Here is a 20913-nt window from a genome sequence, read left to right on the forward strand (position 1 = left end):
GCCTTGCCATATACCTCCCTTTTCCTCCATCTTCTTCCTTCACCCTATAAACTCAATGTTATTTTCCCCATAGGCAAGCGAACCAAATCCCAAGTCTGGTTCCATTTCCTCTTTCATGTCTCGCTCCCTCTCCTAATTTGGATTCTACTTGCATTGCTTCTATATATTTTTGGTTCACTAGAATCAGTCATCAATAGAATATATTGAAAGAAGGAGAAAGTCACTAGGTGGTCTAGTTACCCTCATAGACCTTCTAAGTTCCCTTAGAGGAGTTTTTTATGATGATGCATGGTAGGCTGTGTGTAACTAAGCAGCTAAGGCAGAAGGTTATGAGTGAATGTCATATGCAGGACATCATGGTATTAATGCCATAGTCAAGGCACTAAATCATTTCTTTTATTGGCCTACACTGCATCACGAGGTTAAGGAGTACGTTTGCACATGCGTAACCTATCAGAAGGTGAAGTATGATCGCAGGAAGACTCCTGGACTGTTACGTCCTTTGCCCATACTCGATGGACCATGGGAGAGTATAGCCATGGATTTTAATTTGGACTTGCCGAGGACACCTATAGGTAATGATGGATTATGGATGATCACTGATTGCTTCAGCAAGCATGCACACTTCTCTACTACTGCTACTACACATTCTAATTATCTGCAACCTTTGAAATTTCATTACCTGTGATTTCATTATGAGTTGTGTATTATGTATTTGCATTTTCTTTCTTCCTTTGTGGCAAGTGATTTTATACATAATAGCATCATTGAATACAACATCTCTACTCCTAATTTTGTTACTTTCATAATCCCACAGACGATAACCAAAGTCACTACCTTAATAACCAAATGATGAAGCACATAAGGTTGTTCGAAAGAGCAAGGTGCTGTTAAAATTGTAGAATGGAAACCAATGGATGCTGAAGGAGGTAAGGCATGTTATTGATTTAGCAAGAAAATTATATTGGATGATGAAAGTTGCACAACTACATTTATAGGAAATTTATGGAAGGTCACTAAAGGGTCAATGGTAATAGCAAAAAGAGCTAAGGTAGGTACATTCTATTTATGTACCAATAAACTGCTTTATTGATTTATCTTCTACATGATTTTAAACTCAACTTCTTCCGTCATTTCTCCCACTCAAACCTGGAACCTCCTTCCAAATGAGTGGACCACCCATCCCCATAAATACTTAAACTTTTTTGCCATTCTAGGTTTGAGTATCTATACTATTACTTTAATATCCTCCCAATCTATAGCAATCCCATATTGTGAGACTATATACACTTTAAGTTTCTACCTTCAAAGTATGCATTCACAAGTGATCAATGACAAACTTGCAAGAGTTGGTTCTATAGATCTTTCAAATATTCTAAATGATGTATTTGGAGGGCCTTCTCTAAGCAGTTAATACGTAGCCTTTGAGTTGTCTTCTAGAGTAATCAATACCTAGTTGTAACCATTAATTGATCTAGAAATGTCTATATATTTTCTCTACCACTTTCTCTAAAACTTAATCAGTTAGAGCTACGAGATAGTGATAGGCACCATGTACGCATTCACATTCTTGAGATTTACACCTATTCTCAACTTCTTACAATTATTTTTTTTACTTTTAGCTTCCCATAATTTACATTCATATGGCATGGTCCACAAACCTAGGCTTTGCATCCTCTCATATAATATATATATATATATTTTGATGTTCCTTTTATGTTTGTGTAAGCTTAGCCAATAAATGTCGATAAATTTACAACAAGGGCTTAAGTTTTTCTTTCAATTGAGGAGACATTTATTCACGAATGTATATTGGTTTCTCATCCTCCCCTTCATAGGATAGGTCTAGCCTCTTGGTTTCAGTTTCCCTCATATACTTATGCAACTGTAATATAATAGACTTATTTTCTCTCCCACTTGTTTATCTCTTTTGGCTTGGAGAATCACAACTATTACTCATATCTTGGTGTTCCTTAAAATAGTTTGGACTATGCATGGGTCCATGGCCTTAGAGTCCCCCAATTTGTTTTTGGGTGAAACCCTTCTTTTATTTGTTGAGAACACTAGGTTGCACTATGGTAGTGTTTATACAAAGAAAGAGTGCTAGACAAGGGGATTCTCCACAATGTAAGGTTGGGTATAGATAAAATCATAGGCAATCCCATCATGTAAAGCTGGGTGTAAGTAGACTTGTAGGGTTCCTACCAACTATTAGATATCAATGCTCCACTCTCGTGTACCTACACAGGAACCAGCTAACTCTACTTATAAGCCCCCCATATGAGGAGAAGGCATTTGAGTAGCTAGGTTATCCGGTAGGTCCTGGTTTGGACATCAGATGGGGCCATGTGTGGCCTGATGGTTGGACGACTTTAGATAGAGTTGGCACACTACCAACTAGGCTACATGCGAGTACAGGAAGGCATCCCATGACTGACCACAATGAGTATAGATGGAGCATTTCTCGGGGTAGCCCACTCTCGGGTTGTGGGGCCCGTTTGGAGCCCCAGATGATCTCGGATGGCTCTGGGCCAAACAGACACCATAGGTGAGTTGCTCTATTCTGCATCACGGTTCTAACGTGTGGTCGGTGGCCTATTTGGAGACCAACCTCCAGCCAGCTGTTTTGGGCCGACTGGGTCGGTCTCCCAATTGGGTCTAACCGACTACGACTGGTGGGTATATAAGAGCAAGCCCGTGAAGCCCATATTCATCACTGGCTACATCAACCCTATTTCCTTAGCATCCAACCTCCGTCCTCTACTATTTCCAGCATGCCATCAAAGCTTCTCACACAGGATTGCACGGCTGGGAGGCAGTGCCATCTATTGTATCAGTTTTATAGTAATAAAATTTTTGATTCTCCATACTATCTGCTTTTCTCTCTTGCATACAAGATCCTGTTATCTGTTGAGCACAGGCGTTGTATTGTTTTCTTACACCAACATGGTATCATGTCTTCACATCTAGCTCTTCCCCTTCCTCTCCCTCACATAGCATGATGTAGTTTCCCAAATGTTGTAGTTTTTCACCCCTAGCTACCAATTGGTGGTTTCTAGCTATTACCATAATTGTAAAGCACCTCTGTTCTCTCAAGAAGCTAGCCTTATAATTTTGCAACTAGATTTCTAAAAATTCCAATAGCATCATTTCAAACTATGTTTTTCGAATGTGAAAGATCCATTCTATGATAGGGTGAGAGTTTCAATTTTTGTGATGCCTCTTATGTGTGCCATTTTTGGATGTTACATTTTGACAATTTGTAGAGTTGAGTTAGGGTCAAAGTACATTTACAATAATCTCTTATACTATTAGCCTATGTTTTCAAAGTGTGAGAGACTAAGTCCAAATCTTATTCCTTCATTGTGCATGTCATGTTGATGTCTTGGGGTCAATAGATTTCTTGCTATACTTACTTTGCACATAGTCTAGAGTATGACTACTTTGCCCTTGTCCACAACTTTATGTTCTCTCACAAATAATCAAATCTCGATCTTTGTTTCTCTAGCAATCTAAGAAGACCATCAGCAATGTATGTAAAGGAGAATAGATTTTTATAGTGAAGGCCCCAACTATAACAATAAGATATTACAAAGCTCTATAGCAAACTCCTCATCAAATATGCTTGTTTCACCTTCATAGCTTCATTTTCACACCTCCATTTTTGCATCTTGGGTACCTCATACAATAAATGTTGAGCTAGTTGCAAAAAATCTACGTCTTTTGTGTTAGACCATACTAAATCATAGGCAATCAAAGTTGGGGTATGCACAAATAGACTAGGTTTTGTTAGCTCCACCACATTGAGTCATTGAAATCTTAAAATTTGGGATTATGAAGGGCTTATACAAAAATAAGATAGTTAATCCTATCCATAACAACTCACAACAATGATACTCATGTGAATAATAATGGTTGTGCATGCAAATTTTAGATGGGTCACCACCAATTTTGTGCTTCTCCACAATGCTTGAATATTTTAATGGCCTCCTTGCTCTTCATTAGTAAAATTATTTGGAATAAGGTTAGAGAGACTTATAACCGCTTGAAAATTGTAGCACCTCACTCACTAGGTTTTCTGATTTTGCTTTTGGATTTCACCCATCTAGCCTCAATCACATCGTAAAGTTATGGATGCCAAAATGTTAAGAAATGCTCTAAATTTTAATGCTATAAAAGAAATGAAATAAAAAATTCAAGAGAAGTAATTTAAAACTCAAGTAATTCACAATATCTAGGAAAATATAAGCTATAGATTGATAGTGAAAATATAAGCTATAGATTGATAGTGTAAAATAGTACACACCATATTAGAAAAATTTAAGCCCAAATAAGGACACTATAAAATTTAAATGCTAGCTACAAATCATAAATGACATATGAATCTAGTTGGTTGGACATAGGTTCAGTTTGCAGAGCTTTGGGCTCTATTAAGGCAAAGTGTCCTTTCCAAATGGCTTAATGAAGCATTCGTTAGAGGTGTGGTACAAACAACATACTAATGAATAGACAATTGCAACACAATAGATGAATGTGAATTGAAAGCACAAATGAGAGATGCACTAAATCATGCAAGACCTCACAATTTGAATGGAGAACATTGAGTTTTATATTTCAAAGACTATTTTTGCTTAAAGCAGTATAAAGTGTTGTTCACTACACTTAACATACCCTTAGGTGTTTCTATCAATTAACGATCCAACTCTCTAATCACATCAGCAATGGGACACCCTTCTTAGAATTAAAATAATGAAAAAAACACAGCCAATAATAGTCCAAAGTGGTAGCCAATAAGATAATAGGCATGAATTAACTAGGTTAGCTCAATGTTTGAGCAACTAAATACGTGGGGCTTATGGCTTAGAATTAGGCTACCACATGTCAGAAAATGGAGGGATTCTTGAAAACTTGGCACAAAATCTAACCCAAAAAATTCTATAGAGACCATCATCGTCAACATATGCAACAAATGTAGAAGAATAGTCTAAGCAAAAAATGGATATGCAATAAGCTTTGCTTGAAGTAGTTTTTCAGAACAACACAAGAGATAGAACTCCCGAAATAGTTATTGTAGATATTGCATCTAAAAAAAAGTAGTGAAGGTGAATTTAGAATAGTAGGAACATAGCGATGCAAAGAAGTAATTTGCCATTGAGAATAGTAGTAATACACTCCTAGCAAGGTTTCTTCAGCAAATACTTCAATAACTGATAAATATGCTTAGTGATAAATTCTTTCACCTTTGATACATGGTGACATAAAACATGCTTAAGAAATAGAGCCTTAACAAAGAGATAGAACCTCTTCTTAAAATGTAATAGATTACAACAAATAAAGTGCCTTTAACTTAATAGAATCAATGTAAAAAAACACCTGAAAGAATTGACACTAAACAATAGGCTGCTTCTATCTTGTTTTGTCAATCATAGTAGTTGAGTCGAGCTCTAGTAGAAGTAACTCTCAATATGAAGACTAGAAACACTTCTACCCTCTACAATGATCCGACATTATAGTTGCTTCTTGATAATCTCATTGATATTCCTCAGTAATGAGACAAATAGACATGCTTCATCCAGGCTGAGAGAAAGTAATACTACACCTATTGGCTACAAACATCATGAAAAAGAGCCATGCCTCGAGTTACATGTCAGTTCCTTCAGATATCAACATGAGACATCGGCAACATGGCAATGTCTTGTAGGTATGCAACTGAAAATATTAATATGGTAGTAGTTTTAAAGGTTTTGAGACACTCTGGAGGAGAACAATGTGACTAGAAGATTCAAAATAGATGAATAGTTGTCTCATGCAACAATAGTAAGCAAGAAGAGGCACACAACTATGAGAAGGAAAGGCAAGTGACACGTTAACACTAACAAGACTTTGATACCATGTTGAAAGCTAGAAGGAGAGGTGAGAAAAACTTGCAATATGTGGTATGAGAGATAGACCATAAAAACAACATAAGACAAAAGTATAAAGATATTACATTTAGCTATCAGCCTTATAAGGCACCTTGTGCTCCACACATACACACAATATCCCAAACATAAATGCAAGATGCTCACGTATAAAGAACAAAAATTGAGAAGCATTGGCCCTCCAAATGGGGTGGAAGGAGTGCCCACATGAGTGTATTTTTGCTAGACTCTTCCTACATGCTCTTTCGAGCCACAAATCCATACAAGAGTGTACAACCTCTCACGCCTCTTGGATTACATCCCTTGGGTGTACTCCATTATTCTATCCTTAGCTTATGACTATTTTATGTCAAGGTTTCTAGGATCTATGAGCTCTAGAAAGAGAGTGAGAGAATGTAGGACAATGGAGACTACAACTTGCAAGAAAGAGACAAGACTTGAGCCTGGGGAAGATATATTTAGTTGGCCAATTTACAATGTTACAACCATAGGCTAATCACCAAATTCCCTAGAATGATCCTTAGGGAGTGATTTTTACACCATGATTCTTAACATTTTATGCCTACCATTGATTAATGCAGTACCCATGCAAATATTACCGTTTCCTACCCATCTTAGGACCTAATGTATAAGTACATACTTTATTATATTTAGTTGGCCAATTTACAATGTTACAACCATAGGGTAATCACCAAATTCCCTAGAATGATCCAATGAAATTTGGTCCGAGACCCATGTCTATCATGGATTGCATTAGAAAATCCCAATCAAGCCTATTATACACTTTATCAAAATCTATTTTAATGAAGCAAATATCTTGAATAGACTCCCTAGCATGCTCACATCCTTCCCAAATATTGCAAACTATATGCACAATGATGGGCCTACTTGTCTATGAGGATTCCATATGGGATATATTAGATACTTGATATGCATGTCCTTTGCACTACTGACATTTGAGCTGCTTGATGCACTTAAAGTGTGAGAGAGGAGTTGACACAAGAGAAACTCCACAAAAGTCAACAAAAATGAGCAATTCACATTACAGGTTGATGAATACAAGGGCCTTATACTAGCCCTTACTTGCAACCTTGAACAAAGTGTAAAACCTCAAAAACTTATCATTTGTTGTTCATCCATTATTCCCCCTCTTTGTTGTAAAAGGTTTTTGAGTGATTCTAAGTTTTTTTATAAGAGAATTCATCATAGTTGAGGGAAGATGCCAGTTCCATTTGATAAGAAGGACAATAACAAAGTTTTGTATGAAAGGATAGTGTACATCAATGCTCCTCGTATTGCCATGGAGAATGGGGATTTTGATTTTGTTGGAAAGTATGGGTTTCAAATCATATAAATCAAGTTTTAGAAAGACCTATTGGAATCATAGATATTCACAAGCCATTGGTCATTGCACGCTATCAAAATCATACATATTCACAAGCTATTGGTTGTTGCAAGCTATCAAGGAATCATTCATATTCACAAGCTCTTGGCTGTTGCACAATATTTCTTTTGAGCATAAAAGAATGATTTTTAAAATCATATAACTTATGCAAATGGACCAACTAGACTTATGTCCAATTATAGAAGAAATAAATAGTGAATGAAATTGCTTTTGAGTGACATAATCTTACAAAAAGAAATAAGCAATGAATGAGACTATTGTTGATCAATATAATCACAAGAGAAGGTAGGAGGGTTTGCTGTCATATATACGTAGTAAATTATAATAACAACAATTTTTAAAATTATATAGGTAATAATTATGGTTTACTTGTACAATTGGACCGACTAGACTTACATCCAAGTATAAAAAGAAACAAATGGACATGAATGAAACTAATTTGAACAACATAATCTCAGGAGAAGGCAACAAGTACAAAAAGAAACAAGCAATGAGTAAGACTATTCTTGATCAACATAATCTTGAGAGAAGGCAAGAGGGTTTGTTGTTACCTAAAGTGTGAATGGAATATGAGAAAAGGAACCTTGTTACAAGGCCTAGAACTTGGGACCCATCTCTTGGAATCCAAAACCTAGAACACCTGTTTCCAAAACTTGAAAGCCAGGCTCATTTGCTAGGACCCCTTATCGAAGCCCAAAGCTTGGTACCTGAAACTTAGAACCAACACTAGGAACTCCAAACCTAATTGTTGGAACCCAAGGCCCCATTTATATTCAGGCAATAACAATGTTACTATGGACTAGTTCTTACTCTACCGAGAGATGGCTACAAAACCCAATTGTAACAACCTGAAACCCTATTTAGCTTCAATAGATGACAAGGCTACTATGGGCTATTTCATACTCTATCAAGACACCGATTGAAAGAACAAACAGCTAGTTAGTAGATGTTCTATCATTATACTACTAGCCGAGCCTACATTTATAAGGGGGGGAATGGCAAGGAATTGCAAGTTGACTATAAACTTTACACCATTATCAAATTTTCCTTCAGATATTTAGCACTTTCCATGCTCTATGAAAATGAACCCTCTTGTTGACTACATATATTGGTTTAATAAACTAATAATATAATTGAGATCTGGATGGATTATAGCCAAATAGGCAAGCCCTTGATGACCTGTCTATATTTCCTAGCATCTATGGCTTGATAGCTATTAGACACTGCATTCTACTAGAGTGTCACAAGGTTTCGTGTGTAACATTTTGAATTGTTCAAAATCTTTCTAGCATACTTAAGGCTAAGTGAGCATGCTCGAAAATATGGTCTCCAAATTTCTATGTTAAGAAAGTAATTCAAGTGGGTCTCTCTCTCTCTCTCTCTCTCTCCATATATATATATATATATATATATGTATGTATGTATGTATGTATGTATGTATGTCTCTCTCTCTCTATATATATGTATGTATGTATGTATGTCTCTCTCTCTCTCTCTATATATATATATATATATAGATAGAGAGAGAGAGAGAGAGAGAGAGAGAGAGAGAGAGAGAGAGACATACATACATACATATATATATATATATATAGAGAGAGAGAGAGAGACATACATACATACATACATATATATATATATAGATAGAGAGAGAGAGAGAGAGAGAGATGTAAAAATAAAAGAATGACAACCATAATTCTTTGTCCTTTCTCCCATCATCTATTACACTACGATAGAATGTGAGTTTGCTTAGCAAGGTGGCAACACTGGGGAAGCCCTAGGAGTTATGAGAGGAATTCTAGATGTTCCTTGATTGATATTGGTGGACATTGTTCTACTTGGTTGCAATGGTTATATCAACATCTACTCCTTAGGTCAGTTTGCAACTCATCGTGTCATGGTTACAATACTTGACACATATCCTATAGTATTTTATGCATGGTATTTATTTATGCATGACTTGCCTTAGTCTTATGCATCATCATTTGTGCTTCAATGGTCACACATCTGACACAACATGAGGTTCCTCTTTACACAAAGAGGTTACTAAATTGGGACTTGAAGGGTCTACTTTGCATGTCTTTATTACCCCAATCTTAGTTTGGTGTGAGATGGTTGAAGCTCATGTATGGTTATTTTCTTGTGGAGCTACCACTCGGCATTTTGCAAGCTAAATTCATGTCCTTAGGGTCCGTAGTTTCTAGTCTTCAATCCTTATTACCTTTATGTAGTATATAACAAATTTTGTATAACTCTTCCTGCCCATAGAAAGGTTGTGATTTGCTTATTTGAATCATGAAAGAAGATGATGAGTAAGTTGTGATCACTTGATTCTTTAGAGCATATGTGTGCTAGTGCCTTTGATCTTGCCAAATAATATTGACTTCTCCTCCTTGAATTGCTTGATGGTATTATAGTCAAATAATATTGACTTCTCCTCCTTGAATTGCTTAATGGTATTATAGTGATTCATGTATCATCTTTCATGCCATTGGATTTGGAAGCTTAAGTAGAAATTTTATTCTAGCATGTTTGAAACCATATACTCTACAAATTTGAGAGCCGTGAACTTTTCAAGTGCCTTATGATCATTGAAACACATTGAGTTTTTCTAGCAATACCATTGAGTTACCTTTTTTTCTCTACATTTATGCATTACAAAACCACTTAACTTTGCACAAAACAACGTATTAGTAAATGCTAAAGAAGGAGCTTGTATCAAAGTCAGTTTATCAACTTCTAGGAACATGTTTTCATTGTGGTCGTGCTTCACAATAAGGTTGTTAAGAATGAGTTAAGGATCAAGCGCTTATGGAAGGAGTGTTTCATTGACACTTACAACTATACAACAATTGAGAGATAAAACCAAATTGACTGATGTGCACAAGTAACGTGATACATTGTCTAGTTTGACAAGTCTTTTATGAATCTTAAACTAAGATCTCAAGGTTTCAAGTGTCAAGGATAGGTGACCTCCTAGTACAATCTTTAGATAGAGCGATAAATGTGTATGGGTGAGATCATGTTTCCAATGTATTTTGCATTGTAATTGTAGAAGCACTAGGTATGTGACCCTCCACTCTAGTACTCCATTCAAACTTAACATTGAGGCCAAACAATAGTAAATTGAAGCCATTGATTTAACAACAAATCTCCTCTTTGAATCTTACCAAAGAAAGCCTCTTGGATGATTCTATGATTACGATGCAAAATATAATTTCACTTTATTTTCTCGCTACCTTTTAGTATAACTTCACTCTCCGAAAAAATCCGAAACAAAGTTATAGGATCATCTCATAAATAGCTGGTTTCATTGTTTGCATTTGATAGGCCTAGTCCACATGCTTTCATTCGTGTGGTGAAGCTTTTCTATTAGATACAACTTTCCTATGCTTTCATTTATTTATTTAAAACAGAGAAACCCCGGGGTCTGGGCTTATTCAGCTATTTCGCCTTCCCCTCCGCCCCGCCCTTGCTTTCTGTTCCTTCTCTCTCTCGTCGCTTTCTTCCTACGAATTGCAATTTATCAACGTGTGGTGAAGCTCTCCTATGTGTGATTTCGATCCTCCCATAAAAAGGCGTCTGTCTGTCTCCCCTCCTCAAGTTAGGCAACGTACCTATTTTGAACTCGATCTCGTTATGCTTCGTTTGCTTGCATCCCCGAAACACTTACTTCCAACATTGTTAGCTGAAAGATGACAACAGCAAACAAACCAAAAATCCGATTCTGTCACCCCTTTGAAAGCTGCAATTGCAACAGCAAACAAACCAAAGATGCGATTGCAGGATAGGGAAATTGTAGACACATTTTGCCTATGACCAATACTCAGATCTCAAGACTGATCTATTTTACCAGCGTCAAACGTGATGAATAACAGCATCTCACACAGAGCACCCGAATCGGCCAAATCTAGCACCGGAACTAATTATCTGACAAATCTGAAGCTTGAAACTCTTAAGACTAAATATACGTACAAAGAATTGATACAAAGGGCAGAAAACAGTCGAGAGAATGTCCAGAGCTTGCACCAGATTCCTCACGAACCCTACGACAACAATCGAGCTGGCTTTTAGGAAGTCTTTGGAGTTGTGTAAGCAAAAAACACATCGATACAGAAGATGGATTGGTAATCTTACATTGAAAGTTTATCTGTTATAATTCACAAGACATGCCGAAATCGTCATTACTCTAATCTGTCAGAATTCACAAGACATCCCGAAAGCTAATCTGTTATAATTCACAAGACATCCCGAAATTGTCAATACTATAGGATAAGTCGCACCAAAATCATAATATTGATTCATCTAGACTCTGCGAAACTATATTGAAAACTAATCTGTTATAATTCACAACACATCCCAAAATTGTCATTACTCTAGGATAGGGCGCACCAAAAGCATTATATTGATCATCTAGACTCTGCGAAACTACATTGTTGGAAGGCAAAGAGCTCTGTGTGAACAGTATTGAACGGACAATTCTCCCCCGTTGAATTGTGGGAAGGAGTGATTATATTTTCGGACGCGCATGTAGAGAGACGTGGGACGCCCTGCTAGGATACTCCAAAATGCTTGTGTATCCGACCGAAAGCAAGCTCAAACAAAGCTAATAAACGATGATGCAATTCTCCAACGAAGCAGGATATATCTCGCATTGTTAAAGGCCCTTCTTCCAGTCCTGAGCTTCAAAATTGCCAAAACGTAATTGACCTACTCAGCTTTTGAGACGCCACACTGCTGCTTACGGTTCTTTGTTGAAACAGGAGATCTTCCGACTCCTTGAAGTTCAGCGCACCTATAAGCAGCCATTCCAGAGCAACAAGGCAGATTGCGCAGTGATCAAGCGGCACGCGAACAACACCAAAAGATGGTTGTAAGCAGGCTTCGGTTCACAGACTTCCATTTCGATGCCGAGAATTGAGAAAGTAAACAAGAACAATTTGAAGTACAATTCTCAGAAACCACGGTGGTGTTGATGAAACACCGTTAAGGTCAAGTGGTGCCAGATGCAGCCGGATTATATAGGAAGAAGTGTGCAAAGATTATGCCGCATTAAGCGTTGCGGCCTGCATGCCCAGGCGTTGTTGTTGTTGTTAATGTTCCCAACGGAGCAGGTTATTCGTCGATACTCAGGAAATATATCTTGATTATAATGGCGACAGCGATGAGGAGCCAGGAGCCAAAGGAGACGAAACCTGAGGCGATGCAGAAGGGAGGGAAGGCGGGGTGGGTGATGTGATCGAAGTAAGAAGAAAGGAATCCATACAAAAAAGCTGCGGAGGCACCGGCAAGGAACAAGTTCGCAGCGAGCACAAAGCCGTCGGAAAGCTGTTGCAAGGCAGCATGAAGCTGGGAAGGCATGGCGATGGAACAGAATTTGTTAGGATGATGAAGATGAAGAAGATGAAGAAGATGAAGTAGGATTTAAAGAACTGCTAGAACCAAAATTGATTAATATCTGCTTTCAGCTTCCAAGTGGAGTTCAAATGAATGCTCTCAACTAGAATTTTCTTTTTCTGTTTTTTGCATGGACGTCCATTCCCACCGGAAATCAGCCCAACAACCTGAGTCGCATTCTCGACCACCGTCGACGGTAGTGTGACACCGTGGCCACTTGTGCGGTACAGCATTGGTTGCCACAACGGTTTTCGGACGCGTGTCAGACGAGTGTGCCAGATGTGCCAGAAAGCACCGTCGCACGTTTGCGATGCGACATAACAATGTATGCTGCTCTAGTAAATTCTTGAAGATTTGCCACCTACGGGACACTCACTTGCATGCATTAGGCATCTTATAGCATATTGGCAGGTAGTTCATACTTGCAGATTATAAGGCCCTGTCAATAGTCAGCACAAGGTCAACATGCACTAGGTGAGTAGGGTATTTTCAGTCCAAAGTCCAGTAGTGAACACATGCAAGACATTCCTTTTTGGCCTGGGTAGCCTTAGCAATGATGCAATTTTGGGAAAGCAAAAATTAGGCATTTCTTGAATTTTTCGGAAGTGCATTTTTCCTATTGGCTCTTCTTCATTGGACTTAAATGCAAACTTTAAAGTGGTTGACTTTCTCTCTCTCTCTCTCTCTCTCTCTCTATCTCCTCAAGTTCTCTTATAGAGGATCTCCACCTTTTCTCCCACACCCTTCCTTCTCTCTCTCTCTCTCTCTCTTCTCGAGTCTTCCTCCACACCATTTCCAATGGATTCCTCTTTGTTTACTTTTTTGGTCTTGGGTAGGCCTTATGAATGATTGAATATCATTCACCTTCTTAGCATAAGACAAGAGTTCCCCCCCCACAGTCTCATTTTCAGGGTGAACATTGCTTCTTGCCCACACCACCAACTGCATTTCCAAGTCGAAGTCCCCAAAATGTCAAGAAAGGTCGAAAAATCCAAAAAATATCCAAAAATGGCCCAGTTGGAAAACACACTAAAATAAGGCTAATTCAGTGCACATTGAATTAACAACTTAGCTAATGCACGCTGGGTTAGCTAATTTAGCATGTGTGGAGATAGCAATTTATTGCATGCTGGGTTAACTAATTCAACGTGTGTTGAGATAGCAATCTAGCGCCACCAGTGTGTTAATAATCCAACATCCCATGGGGTTAGAAACCCAGCATCCAAATAATTCAATGTGTGATGAAGTAGCTACGCTGGCTTAAAAATCTATAAAAGAAGCCCCCCCTGGCCCAAATCTGCTTCATTAACAATTTTAACTAAAATTTGCCAAATTTTCTTCAAAAATTCCCCCACTCCCTGGAACTGATTCCCCAGCATTCCCAACTCTCCAAAACTTTATGAATTCTAGTTCTTGAGCTTCGTTGACTCCCCTAGTGATCTCTTCTAAATCTACTACTCATTTCATAGATGGAGTGCTGACCTCGCATGAGGGCGTACCTAGCCTTACCACCCCTTCTACCAGCCTGAACACCCCTTCCAACACTCTGGCTACCATTGTAGTTCCCCCTACTTCCGCAACTCCAACTCCATCATCACTCTGTCTACTGATACAGCTCCAAAACTCTGTCTACTGCTATAGTTTCCCCTTCTTTCGCAACGCCAACTCCATCATCACTCCCTCTACCTCTCTTCCTTGCCAAGCCTCATCACAGATGAAGAGCTCACTGCTGAGACAGAGCGCCAGCCATAGACCCAAGACTCGGGCGAGTAGTCCACAATGAGGCTGGCCAAAAGAAGGAAGACAATCATTGCAGTAGCTCCCCACTATATGGAACATTCTGTGACAATCAGAGACACGTCCCCTGCAGATAGCAATGGTTGGAGGCCCTCAATAGACTTGTCGTCCACTCCTTATTTTTCTACAAGCCAAATGTCATTTTGCATGTTATATCATAGTTACTAGTGCTACCAGGCTTGCCATGAGCTGGAGGTTCTACCTTATCTGGAGGCATTTGGACTCATGCCCATGGTGGACTATCTTCCTGGTTACCTGGAACTCAAATTGGTGCCCAATTTGTGGACAATTTTAATAATGATACCTGGATTATATTCTTTACGTGTGAGAAGGGAAGACCCACTACTTCTAGCTGACTGTTGATGCCATTTAGGTAGTATTTGGTTTCCCTATAATGACGGAGCCATTTGTGAAGGTGCACAACTTGGAAGCTAACATTGCACGGCTCATTGATTGGGATGGCCGAAAGCATAAGGGTGGCATACCCTTTGATGATATCAAGGACCTGAAGCTAGCATGTGTCCGAAGTCCTTACAAAGGTGGATATGATAGACCACTACAATGTAGTCATGCCGAATCTCCTACTTCGTCTATTGAACCTCGTACAATATCAAACCAATTGAATCTCCTACTTCGTCTATTGGACCCTGTACAGTATCAAACCGATTGGGCTAACTACTTCCACAAGGAACTACACTTGTAGTGCCACAAGACCCTATAGAAGATGATAATCCCATGATCTTCATGCCATCAAATACACGTATCTTGGGAAAGCTATGGCCTACAAACCAATATGGAGTGACAGATCGCAACCCACATCACCTTTAGCCAGCTCCATCAATTGTCCCTCCTGTCTCCATGGCTGAAGAACAAGCATAAGCTTAAAGGCAGCAAGAAATGGCAGAAGTTGCAGTCAAGTGGGCAGGGCTCATAGCAAAACGACCTAAAGAAAAGGTGGCAACAATACCTGGCCGACACATATCTCTCTCTACCTCTCAAGCTAATGCCTCAAGCCATCCCACCCCTTGCGACCACCAAAATTTTGGGACACTAGCAATAGTAGCAGCAATGATAGTAGAAGCTACTTGAGGATCAGCTCTACAATGATTGTTTCATCTCATTCGATGGCATTGCTAGCCCAAGCAATCAAACTCCTCTCTCATACATCTCAAAAACAAATGGAGATGCTGCCGTTCAGCTTCAAGGGAAAAGCCGCATGACAAAATGAATGGGACCCTTCTAATGCAAATTGAATCGCCAATCAAGAGGCACTCTTAAGGCACTAAGCCATTAAGCATCTTTAGCCTACAGCTCGCCCACACTCGCCCACACAATATAGACAACTTAGAGAGCAGGCTTTGGAGAAAGCCAGCTTAATGGAGAACCGATTCATGAATTTTTCATCCAAGCCATGCAGATGGGTTGTGTAGTCTCAATGGTGACTCACGTGTCGTGGGGATGTTGAAGAGATGCTGATGGAGCCTCTAATCCAAGCTACTCCATGTGAGAGCAATGCAAGGCATGAGCCGTGGGCATGTGTCACCCAGATTATTGCAATGTGTTTCCATGAGAGAAAAAGGGAAGGGGGAGAGGGGAGAAGAGAGGGGAGAAGGAGAAGGGAAGAGGAGAGTGAAGGGGGATGGAGTGGCAACCATAAAGGCACTATAAGAGAAACAAGGGAATGCCCAAAGACACTCTTGGAAGAGAAAAGGGAGCTTGTATTCCAACTTGTGCAATCAACAATGAAGACCAAAGTCAACCATTTGGTCTTTTATGCATGTCACCTTTTGAAGGGAGGGCCAACCCTTTTCTTTTAGCACTCTCCCTTTCTTTACATTAAAAGGCTCTTGGACCCGTAGGGTGCTAAGGCATATTGCTATCCTTTCCATCTCTCCCTACTAGCAGAAATAGCGCTTGTTTTAACCATGTAAGAGCGCTTGGGACAAGCCTAGCGTTAGGAGGTGCTCCTAACTGGCTCCTAAATAATGCTTGTGTTAGCATTGGGCCTCCAAGACCTAAACTATTCGGGGCTCAAACCCCCTGTACGAGGCTCAAAACCTAGAGTGGCGAGGCTTGACTCCTGGAGACACTTAACCACAACTTGCAGCTAGAACCTGCAACTTGCCTACAAGCTTTGACCTTGGGGTATTTGGGGCTCAAACTCTCTGAGCTTGTATTGTACTCCTTGCATGGCTACAACCATTGAAGTAAATCATGAAGCCTAATCACCTCTAATCACTGATTATCCTACATTTGGTGACTGTACTCCGTGGATGTTAACATGCCCCCCTTCCTATTGCTGAGCCGCTCTTGGAGGACTGTCTATAGGACTGCATAGCGGTCCAGCTAGCATGGACTTAGTCGAGTGAGGTATGAACGATACTTTCGATAGTGGGTGCATGCATATCCTCGTACGTGTGGATGTGGTGGCCGTGGAGATTGCGGACATGGAGGTAGAGGCGGAGGTCGTGAAATTGCGTAGGACTGATGTTGGGGTTGAAGACAATCTAATTGGTTAGATTATGGAGGCAGTCGTCGATGGGCTGATTGTGGGCGGGGAGGTCACGGAGGAGTAAGAGGAGGAGGCGGTTGAAGTGAACAGCTGCCACGATAGTGGGATCGATTACCGAGCTGTACGTGTTGTTGAATGACTGGAGGTGGAAGCAAAATCCCTCCCGAGTCATTTCTTTGTGGAAGTTGTACTTCGAAAAATTATACAACATATTAAGGTCCATTTGCTGGAGCTCTTGGAATTCTGCCCAAGTCCATCGTCATTCCATTGGCATGTACAGGGGGTGGATTCGGCGATCAATGTGGGCATTGTGGTAGTACCGCCAAAAGTGCTCCATTTTGAGGAAGGGAATGCACCAGCGAGGCTGTAGACCGGCATCTGCATCAGTCTATGGGATTGGAGCATCAGGGGCGAGTTGTAGCCTCCTCTTGTGTGCTTAGGATGCATGCGTCGCCAGTCATCGAAAGACTGGGTGATGAATTGTGTGAGGGGACACATCTCTAAGATTTTCTAGAGGTGGAGGTCGGAGCCCTCGACTTGGCGTTTCCAATGGTGCATAACTGCACTATCTGACAGTTTGTATCTGACAGTTTGTGGAATGAGTGCAAGTCGGGGCGCCATTGTACATTTTTGGGTGGGGAGGAGGGAGGAGCTTGTGGAGCCTCGTTGTCTTCAACATGCATAAGTTCCACCTCTACTGTGCCTATTGGCATTGTATCGTCAGTCGTCTAGACAAAATTGGCTGCTTTGAGTAGCATGTTGAGAGCCTCTTCAGGGAGGTCAATCGAATCCGTAGAGTAGATGGACGGGGAGGTCCCGTGCTATGTGGTGGTGGTGTTAGAGGCGTTGGAAGAACATTCGGGCAGAGTTGTGCGAGGAAGGGGAGGTTGGGTGGCCCTTGTTGGGCGGGCTGGGCGGGATCCAAAGGTGGTGGTTGTGGGATTGCGGTAGGTGGAGCGATAGAATTAAAGATTGCGATGGCTTTTTAGTCTTCCTCCTTGGCTAGTTCCTCAGGATATGCTACATGTATTGTTTCAAAATTGCTCACCAAGGACTCAAGTGAGTCTTGGAGAGCTGGTAGCACTCGGTTAAAGAGGATTATAATGCCGAGGGGGTTGTAGGTAGTGGACTAGCATGCTACAAGATGCCCTTGAGATTGTATTGCCGAGACTCGGTTGTAGGTCTGCATCCAATTAATGTTGGCTTGCAAACCTACGGGTTGAGTTCCTTGGGCTTTACGATTTGCATACATCATCATCCATCGGATAACTAGTGGACTCCGTGATGATGCGGCACCAGGCTTGGAAATTTAGCAGAATGGGATGGGCGGCAAGAGTTTGGATGTCAGAGGGGCGGAGAAGAGAGAGACTAGAGGGCTGAAGATCTAAGGAAAAATAGGACATGGCAAGAATGGGGCGGCAGTGATTGAAAATTATGGATGGAGGATTGTTTGGAGGGCATTAGGAGGGAGTGGGGCTGTGAGATCTAGGTGGAATATAAGGTTTTATGCACGGAGTGCATTTGGAGTGTTTGGGGGATAGTGCATGGTGTGAGTGTGTAAGTGGCGAGTTGTGCAGAGACCTCCTTGTACATTATGAACTCTTGTTGCTCTCAGTCTTCCAAGCCTGAGTCTTTTGGGTGACCGAGGGTGCACTGTCATTTGTTCTACTCTTGAAGGGACACCGTCAGTGCCTGTTCCTACACCAAGAGATCATATAATGTTTGGATCTGGTGCTCGTAGTTCTCCTGAGTCTTGACGTGCTATGCCTCTACTTGCGCCTTTTGCTCTAATGCTGTTTTAAGGTCGGACTCCACTTTGTCGGCTTGGTGCATGAGTGGACCAGGGATTTGCTAGTAGAGCACTCATCCTTGACCCTTGTGATTGCCAGATGTAGCTCTTCAACCTTTGTTCAGTACTCCTCTACTTTGTCTAGGGCCGTTTGCCCTGTGGCTTGGGCGGCAACCATCATTGTGTGGCTGTTGCGCGCAGAGAGTTGTGCTTGGAGGAGGGTTGCTGAGAGTTGTGAGGCTTGTTCTTGACTCCTTTGTAGAATTGTTTGTGCAACCTGTGGGAGTTGCGCCATTACTTTGAATAAGTTTTGCTCCATAGTCGGCATGAGAGAGCTGCTCAACTGACATGTGGTTTTCGCCACTTGGTGGATGATAGTGGGGCACGCTGCAAAATTATAGAGCCTCTGTGAGGCTTGCCCATGGAGAGGAGGAGGTACTGTAGTGACGAAGGAAGTGGTCTCTTGAGGATGGGCCGTTGTTGAGCCCAAGGCCTGAGGCACAGTGGGGGTTACTGACATAGCTTGGGCTCTTAGGTGGAGGCCAATTGTGACTGTTTCATCACTTGGGAGGTCTTCGATTAAGATAGGCTCTTGTTGAACCCTTTTGCCTTTGTCTTGAGGATCCGCTTGTTGGAGTCATAGTTGACAACTTAGGAATTCCTGCATTTGTTGATCCTTGTATTGTGCGAGCAACTGCTGACTTGGGTCTGATTGCGCAAGACGGATGGCCAGAGTGGCACTAGGCTATGTTATCGCTTGCTTGGGCTCGCTTGCTTGGGCTTGACCTTTGCTTCTTCTTGCTCTATCTATGCCAATCCCATGGCGGACTTTTCAGCCAACTCGTAGCTAATAGGCGGATGGTGCTATAGCATGTGGTAAAGAATTGGCATGTAGAGCATTGGCTTGCTGATGACTTCTCCATGTGTTATGAGGTCATCCCTCATTTGATTGTAGAAGTAATCTGCACAATTTGTGACTTGGGGGTCTGCCAATTGTGACTAGATATTCGGCACGATTGACTGGCAGTGGTGGTTGGTGTGCCTTACTTGCATCAACTACTATAGGGCCATTGCCGATATTTCCACCTCTGGCCTGATAATTTCTATGAAATGGATGTGCCCTTTGCTTTTCTTGCGGTCATAGTGGCAGATTTTGCTAAGGGCCTCCATCTTCTTCTTCATTGCATACTTGTCGCTGATGATTGGCAGGCCGGCTTGTACCACATCCTGATGGAGGTGGTAGAAGTGGGGAGTTCCTGTTGTGTCCCAAAGTACGCCCACATTTGTATTGGAATTGTAGGCCTAGAGGAACTCTCCCAAGATCCTCATGTCCAAGTGGCATGGAAGACGATTTGCCACTATGCTCAGACCTGCAACTGCTAGTGCTTCTTGCACCTTTGGCTCCTTTAGTGCCACATAAGATGCTACTGTGTGGTAGTGGATGGTATAATCATGACCCTCATAAGCATAGCAATAGTGAATGGTGCATGCATCTAATTCTTGGAGCCAGGCCTCCCTGAGTGGCAAGTGCGTTTGTGAGTGCACGACTTTGTACTCTCCTTGTGTGGGAGCTGGGGTGCGCTTTCTTGATGTCCTTGAGGGGGTGTGCCTATTGTTGTCAGACCTCCTGGGTGGCCTATTGTGTAGACACTTCCTCCTCCACTTTCAAATCCTCGATTGGAAATATGGAGGGCATGTAGATTGTGGCCACGGGCATGCTTTATGAGTCGGAGGGACCGGTGGCCTCTGGAATAGGGGGTTGGGGGTGGAGTCCAAGGTCCATCCTGAACTCGAAGAATTTATTTTTCGGATCCATGGGGAAGAATGAGGGTAACCGAGTGATGAGGGAATCAGTGGAAGAGGAAGAGTTTAAGGAGATAAACTGATTGCTGTGGATGGTTGTGTGGAAGAGGGCAGGGGGCTGTGAGAATTTTGATAGAATGTTGGTAGAGTAATCCAAGGGAAACTACTATGGTGACAACCCGGTGGGATAGGGCTCCTTTATATAGATTTTTCTATCCCCATGGTTGGTGGGATGGCCTAGGGCAATGGTTGGTAGGATCTATGGATGGCGATGGTCGACGAGATCTAT

The sequence above is a fragment of the Dipteris shenzhenensis genome, chromosome 20 (genome assembly GCF_047967505.1).
Source record: "Dipteris shenzhenensis isolate YYH24624 ecotype China chromosome 20, Dip_SZ_1.0, whole genome shotgun sequence".
NCBI classification, from domain to species: Eukaryota; Viridiplantae; Streptophyta; class Polypodiopsida; order Gleicheniales; family Dipteridaceae; genus Dipteris; species Dipteris shenzhenensis.